The 7,188-nt window shown below is 34.1% G+C and overlaps 1 long non-coding RNA gene across 1 annotated transcript; it reads right to left on the bottom strand.

Moving 5' to 3' along the window:
- Nucleotides 1-739: 739 nt before the first annotated feature.
- On the bottom strand, nt 740-6,548 carry LOC124887645. Its single transcript, XR_007045464.1, has 2 exons — nt 5,802-6,548; nt 740-2,563 (listed from the first exon to the last, which is right to left on the bottom strand). It is a non-coding gene; the product is annotated as an uncharacterized LOC124887645 (long non-coding RNA).
- Between the last annotated feature and the right edge of the window lie 640 nt (nt 6,549-7,188).

Here is a 7,188-nt window from a genome sequence, read left to right as displayed (position 1 = left end):
TTAATATTGATTGATGACTTTTGCTTTGTTGTGAACTTTTGATTGAAGAGCACAGTTCTACACTGATTATCCTATTTTTTATTTCAACATTAATAGGAACATAAATAATCTAGAGCGTGATTGAATGTATGAGAGGTTAGATGGTCGAGGGGCTTTATACTCTAGTTTTGTAACTGCTGTGAATGAATTTATTCAATTCGCATATTCTCAACAAAATCGCATAAGTGGTGACAAAGTTAGATGTCCATGTACAAAATGTCAGAACTATAAATTCGTGGATGTTGAAACTGTTAAATGTCACCTTTATAAGTGGGACTTCTTATGGTAATGACTTGCATGGTGATGGTCAACCTATATTCGGAGAAAATCCATACCGACAAATGTTTTGCATGCAGATGGTCCCAAATTTTGTCAGGGTTCAAGTTGGCAATCTTATAACAATATTGAACCTAAGTCATCTCATCCTTTTGAACATTCAATGTCGGAAGATCCTAATCCTATCTAAAAAATTTTATGATTTGCTAATGCAAAATTATATCCCATTTCATCCCTCTCTCAACTTGCAGTTGTCTCTCGAATGTAAAATATTAAAATGGAGAATAATATTTCGCAGAGAGCCTATAACCAAATGATGCAATTGCTTAAAGAGGCTCTACCTAAAGATAACATAGTGCTTGATAGCTATAATCAGGCGAAGAAGCTAGTGTGTAGTTTTGAGTTTGCCAGTTGAAAATATTAATTGCTATGAATCAGGATGTATGTTGTATTGGGGTGATGATGATGAACACCTTACATCTTGTAAATTTTGTAGCAAGCCAATGTATAAGCGTTGTGTTAGCTCTCCTAAGAGGAAATTGGTTCCTTACAAGAAAATGTATTATTTTTCTTTGATTCCGAGATCGCAAAGATTATATGCATCCCATGCTACAGCTACCGACATGAGATAGCATCATGATCATAAAAAAGAGGATGGTGTGATGCGTCATCCATCAGATTCTGAGGCTTGGAAGTACTTCAATGAAACTAATCACTTTTTTGCCGCTGAACCAATAAATGTTAGGTTGGAGTTATGTACGAATGGTTTTCAACCATTCAGTCAGTCTGGAAGGAAATATTCTTCGTGGGCAGTGAATGTCACTCCATACAATTTCCCTCTAAGAATGTGCATGAAAAAGGCTTATATATTCTTAACAATCATTGTTCCCGGTCCGAGCAATCCCAAACATAAAATTGATGTTTATTTGCATCCTCTAATAAAGGAACTGACCTTATTGTGAGAGACAGGTGTAGAAGTATTTGACATCTCAAAAAGGCAAAACTTTCAATTAATGGCAACTTTGGCATGGACAATTAGTGACTTTCCAGCATATTCTATGTTATCAGAATGGAGTATTGCGGGTAAATTAGCATGCCCTTATTGTATAAAGGAAACACAATCCCTTAGATTACAGCATGGAAGAAAACAATCATGGTTTGATTGCCACAAAATGCTCCTTGACCAATATCACTCATTTAGGAGAGATCGAAAGAACTTTCTTAAAGGTCAAACTGTCAAAAGACCCCATCAACATATGGAACAGGAGAGAAAATTTTGAATCAAATTTATAATTTGGGGATATGAAATGTAACAAAATTAGATGCAGAACAAGTTAATAAAACAATATGTAAGACATTTGGGTGGAAAAAGCGAAGCATATTTTGAGATTTACCATACTAGAATTCTAACATTGATGTGATGCATATTGCAAAAAACATCTATAATAATTGTTTTGCAAAAATTTTAACTTTTAAAGTCGCCACTTAATTTATTTGAAAAGAAATTAAAAAAATCTTTATAAAATACTTAGATGATTCAAAACAAGAAAATCATTTAAGTTGAAATTCTAGATAAGCAGTTCCTATTAATATTTTAGGAAGATTTTTTAAAGCACCTAAAATGTCTGTTAACTTGCGATTATCCAGACTATTTGAAAAAATAGTTTTCCTTTTGACTAATTCTAAAAAAGGGTCGATTGTTGAAAAAAAGTTGATTAAGGAATTTTTTTAAAAGCTTTTGCAAAATCATTTTTAGCGACTTAGCGGAAATTTCAACTAAGTCTAAGTGAATAAAATAGCAAATAGCACATAAAAAAGGGAAGGGGAGAAAGTAAAAGACTTAGACCATTGAGCCCAAATCAACAAACCCTGTCCTATTCTAATTGAGCTTTTGACTCACTTGTACCGATCCTAATCTAAGCATTTGGCTTTCGGCCCATAACGTGTCTTAAACTATTTTTTCAAGCCTTTGGCTCAAGTTTCGCTTCACCTGTATTAGCTTACAACTTTGGCTTCGAGGCCCAAATGAATAAATAAAGAAATAAATAAGACAACAATAAATAAATAAAGAAAAATGAGACTCGAGTCTCTTTGCCTTTTTAAATATGAGACATTAACCCATTTTTCTTCTTTTGACTTCTCATAATTGTACACCACATGATCGACTTTTGAACTTTCTCTAGGAGTTGACTCAATAGAGGTAGTGGGCCTCAATGGCCTATGAGGAAAATGCAAGGAGAAATTGAGCCTGTTGGACTCAACCATGAGGGATTCATGCAAAAGAAAAACTAAAAATTACACAAATACACAACTTACGTTTTCAATATTACAAAAAATCTCAACTCCCTAAACATCTTACAAAAATCTCACATATACACAAAATGTTATGTATATGTTGACTATGTTATGTATATTAATAGGGAGAGAGAGTAAAGTAATTAAAAAAGTGGGAGAGAGTAATTACTTTTTAAAGGTTAATATTTATGTTATTTATACGAAGAAAAAAGGTTGATATGGTTTGTACCATATTTGGATGGATTGTATCGTTCACTATGGTTTAATAATAGTTTTTTTGCTTGGATTGATGGTATGGTATTGTATGTTAATGGGTAATTTTACTAAAATACCCCTACTTGTTTTCAATGAGGGTATTGATGACGCCGTTTTCTCTGTCAGCTACGTTGAACTCATCGACCCACCTCCTTCTTCCACTTCCCACCGTCCTCGTCGTTGTCGGCCTCGCAAAATACCTATACCTATATCTATTCTACCCGGAAATGGAAAAACCCTAAAAGGCGTCAATGGGGTAGCAGTGTCTCTTATTTCTTCTAGGATACTACTATGTTAAATGCTAGGGTGGTGCCGAAGTTGAATGTTGTAGTCAAGAAGAGAGTTAAGTTAAAGAAGAGAGTATATAAGGTTAAGAAGAGTAAAAGGGTATAATGGGTTATAAGTTTAATAAAATTATATAAGGGCAAAGTTGGAAAAAAAAAAAAAGGAGAACCATGCCACACCACTAAATTGGTGGTTCAAGAAATTGCCTCTTGCCATGGTTATCAAACCATGAAATAGTAACATACCATACCACCATTTTTAGAAGACCATGGAAACAAACAAGGTTCCCATGGTAACCATACCATACCATGGCAAATCACCATCCAAATAGGCTGTTATTGAACCACCAAATTGGTGGTGTGCCATGATTTTCATTTTTCTTTTCCAACTATACCCTTGTATAATTTTCTTTAATCCTATTTTATCCTTATCAACAAAATACATGATAAGACTACGCATTTGTTAACAAGATCGAAGATTGCAAGACTTCATGATCATAGTTATTTAGTAGTAGTAGTTTTTAATGCCAATAAAAACTCAATTCGATCAAAAAAAAATTGAAAATTGAAATGGAGGAAAACAGAGTGAATGCACAAAAAGCATATACATGGGAAGTGATTTTCGAACTCTAAGATACATGCATGTATACCAATTGTTTTATTGATTGGGAAGTACTTCCCGATTGCATTAGTTTGCGTTTGTCAAACCTTTGTTTAGCAAATACCCTTGTGAATTTGGCGTCTTAAAAGGATCATAGGGTAGCTATGAGAAGCATTAAGAAAGAAAGGACAACTGGTACGCTAGCACTAGCACTGATATGGATAAAAGAGTTGATATCTCAAATGTATTACAATTAGAGGCATTTTAGTAAATTTACCTGTTACCATACCGTACCATACCATCAAACCAAACAAAAAATCTATTATTAAACCGCAGTGAACGATACATTCCATCCAAACCTGGTACTGTACCATACCATACTATACCACACCATACTACACCATACCATACATTATGAAACCATGTCAAACCACCATCCAAACAAGTTGTTAGTGTTCCAAATATATTCTATCGAGCTAAATAAAAGATCCAAACAAAGTCACCCTTTATTTGGACACCCAAGCATTGTTGATTAAGGTAAAAGAAATTAATCCAAACCATATCATAAGGACACAGTCTGCTCTAAAAGGAACTAAGGCCAAGTGCATACTAAAAAATCTGTGAATTCAAAACTATAGCATTACCAAGAAAAGACATAAGCACAACAATCTAGTAATACTTTTAATAAAGCATCGACATACAGTAAAGGTAAAAACTTTCAGATTTATAACACTTAAGACAAACGACAATAGCTTTGCACTAGCTTCCTCCTCTCCTCGAGAGATTATATTGAACCAAAAGTCAAGAGATCATTAAGGAATCCTAAATTAAACCATTCCTAGGCATTGTCTAGTTCACTAGTTCTTTGGATGTTATGAATCCAACAACATTTTATGGACTGAATGTATGCAAAATCAAAGAGACGAAACAGATCTATAAACGAGGCACATGCTAGTATTCGGGATAGAGAGGAGAATAAATTCCTTTTAGATCAATTCACAAGTAGAAAAAGAAAACAAAGAAACAAACATTATGCTCTTTGACGAGTTAAACCCCACACAAACTAAAGGTGATCAAGCCAGCCGACATCAGTATACCATAATTGCGCAGAACAACGACAATATAGGCAAGGAGAAATAATGTAGTCATCTCCATATCCTTAAATTAGTACTTAATGACAAAAATAAACCCAAACCCCAAAAGAGAGACCAACCAACATAGTTCTCGCATACAGTTTCTAAGAGAGTGGGCAAATTTCAGTGAGTTATACTATATCAAAAGCAGGTTTTAATATTTTTAAGCAAATGATCAAAGATTATTACTGAAAGCAAAGGACAACAATTGGACGAAAGGAGAAAACCAGAAGGAGATGATAAAGAAAACAAACTGTCGATCCTGGACTTAACATAAGCTATCCAAGAACATGGTCTCCAATCAAAATCAAATTATCGATAGCAAAATCAGAAAGGGAACCCAAACAAATATCACATGAATACATCTTCATCCCGTTTTATTTTAGCTATTCACAGACGGGGTGGGGTGGGGGGTTTCTTATTCACGATAACGAATAGAAAACAAGGACAAATTCCTACTTGACAAAAGAAATTCACACACAGACCAAAGCAAAACAAAGCATAGCTAAGAACAGATATTAATATCATTCATATATAAGGAAAAACTTCCTGCATTATTGAACATGAGAACAAAGAACAGGATGCTATTTTCTTGATTATGCCCTTACAAAAACTCCATCTTTAGGCTTGTGAACAAAAATCAGACAACGTCAAACCAGCACGAGGTCGCAGATTTTAATGAAAAAAGCCAAACAAACAGAGATGAAACCATGAACAAAGAATTAGACACTTAAGAAAAATTATCATAACCATACAATAGACCTTACTTTCATCATTCAAACTTATGGCATTTGGAGCCTCTACAGCGAATAATCACAGCATCACCACAATTATAACCAAACAACCAACCATTGCTATAGAGAAAAGGGACGAAGAAGAAATATGCTGATAAAATCAAATGGGAAAAGGTATATTTACCTCTCTCGGGCCAGCAAAACAGGACTCGAACTTTTGACGAAATCTCGATTACCACCGGAGGACCTTGCCGTGACTCCAAAAAATCCGAACAATCGTTGACCTTTCTTAAACAAAAGAACTTATACTACAAAAACTATTTTTTCCAAAAGCTTTTTCGAACCTCTCAGGTTTTCCCCCCTTCCCTTATTTGAGACTTTTTCTCTTGTTTTTGTTTCCCCCCAAAAGAAATTTCCAACCCCCTTCACGGCTCGACAACGAGCTCCTTTTATAGGAGAGAATTGAAGGTTCCTTCTTAGGCTTTGAACGATGTGGGAAAGAGGACAACGGGGGTAAACTCGGAATTTTTGGTAGGGGAAATTCGAATTGGAGCTGAATATAGGGTTTTCCACCAACAACTTGTACGAATTTTGGAATTTTCTTGATGAAATTCAAAATTGGCCAACCAATAGAATTGAGGGATGAAATTCCCTTTATCAACCAATAGAAATTGAGCGAGTGTGTACGAATTAGTACCAATTAACCCAAAAATCTCGAGATTCGAACATTGGATGAGACACCTAGGCATTTTTCTAGAAGATTCTCGAACCTTTCCTCGTCATACTATCGCGTGAGACGTGCGTGTACAAGGTCGGGTCAGGTTTTCGCTGATATCAGAGTTGGTTGACGATTTTGGGTCGTGGATTGCGGGTCACGAGTCAGTTTTGTACTGAATCGTTCGTCGTTGGTGTTGTGATGTTATCACTGTTTGTTGAAAGTGTCGGCTGTTATTTTATTAAATGGAGGAGATGAAATATTGGGCCGGGTCGGATCTGGTAGAGTGGGCTGGTAATGAAAATAAAGGGATGGGCTGCTGTGTAACTTAAGTATTATTGGGCTAAAATTGACTTGGGCTATTTATTAAATAGCCAATAAATAAAATATAAATAATTATATTTAAATGTTAGCCTAAACAAAATTAAATTGACTAATTGCACTGCAATCATGGTCGAATTGATTCCAATTAGGGCCCAATTAAATAAATTGACTAAATTAAAACAACATTTGAAATGAATTAACAACTAATTCAATCTCGAGTTTTCTTGATTTCATAAAATCAAACAAGTATCTCTCCGAATAAATTATTATTGTTTATTATTATTGTTTATTATTATTATTTTTATTTTCAAATAAGTTATTTTCAAGAACACATGACATTTAAAATCAAGGCTTTAATCATTTAAGTTTATTTTCAAGATAAACTTTGATTAAAATTTGATATTCCATAAAATAAATATTTTAAGTAACAATATGATATAATTTCATATAATTAAATACGATAATATATAATATTTACTTAAAATGGCAAAAATTAACCAGATAAATACTTTGGAAAACTTTTATCCGGATA

The sequence above is a fragment of the Capsicum annuum genome, chromosome 10, assembly GCF_002878395.1.
Source record: "Capsicum annuum cultivar UCD-10X-F1 chromosome 10, UCD10Xv1.1, whole genome shotgun sequence".
Classification (NCBI taxonomy): Eukaryota; Viridiplantae; Streptophyta; class Magnoliopsida; order Solanales; family Solanaceae; genus Capsicum; species Capsicum annuum.
Note: the sequence above shows the minus strand (reverse complement) of the source record. Positions and strands in the feature narration are given on the sequence as shown.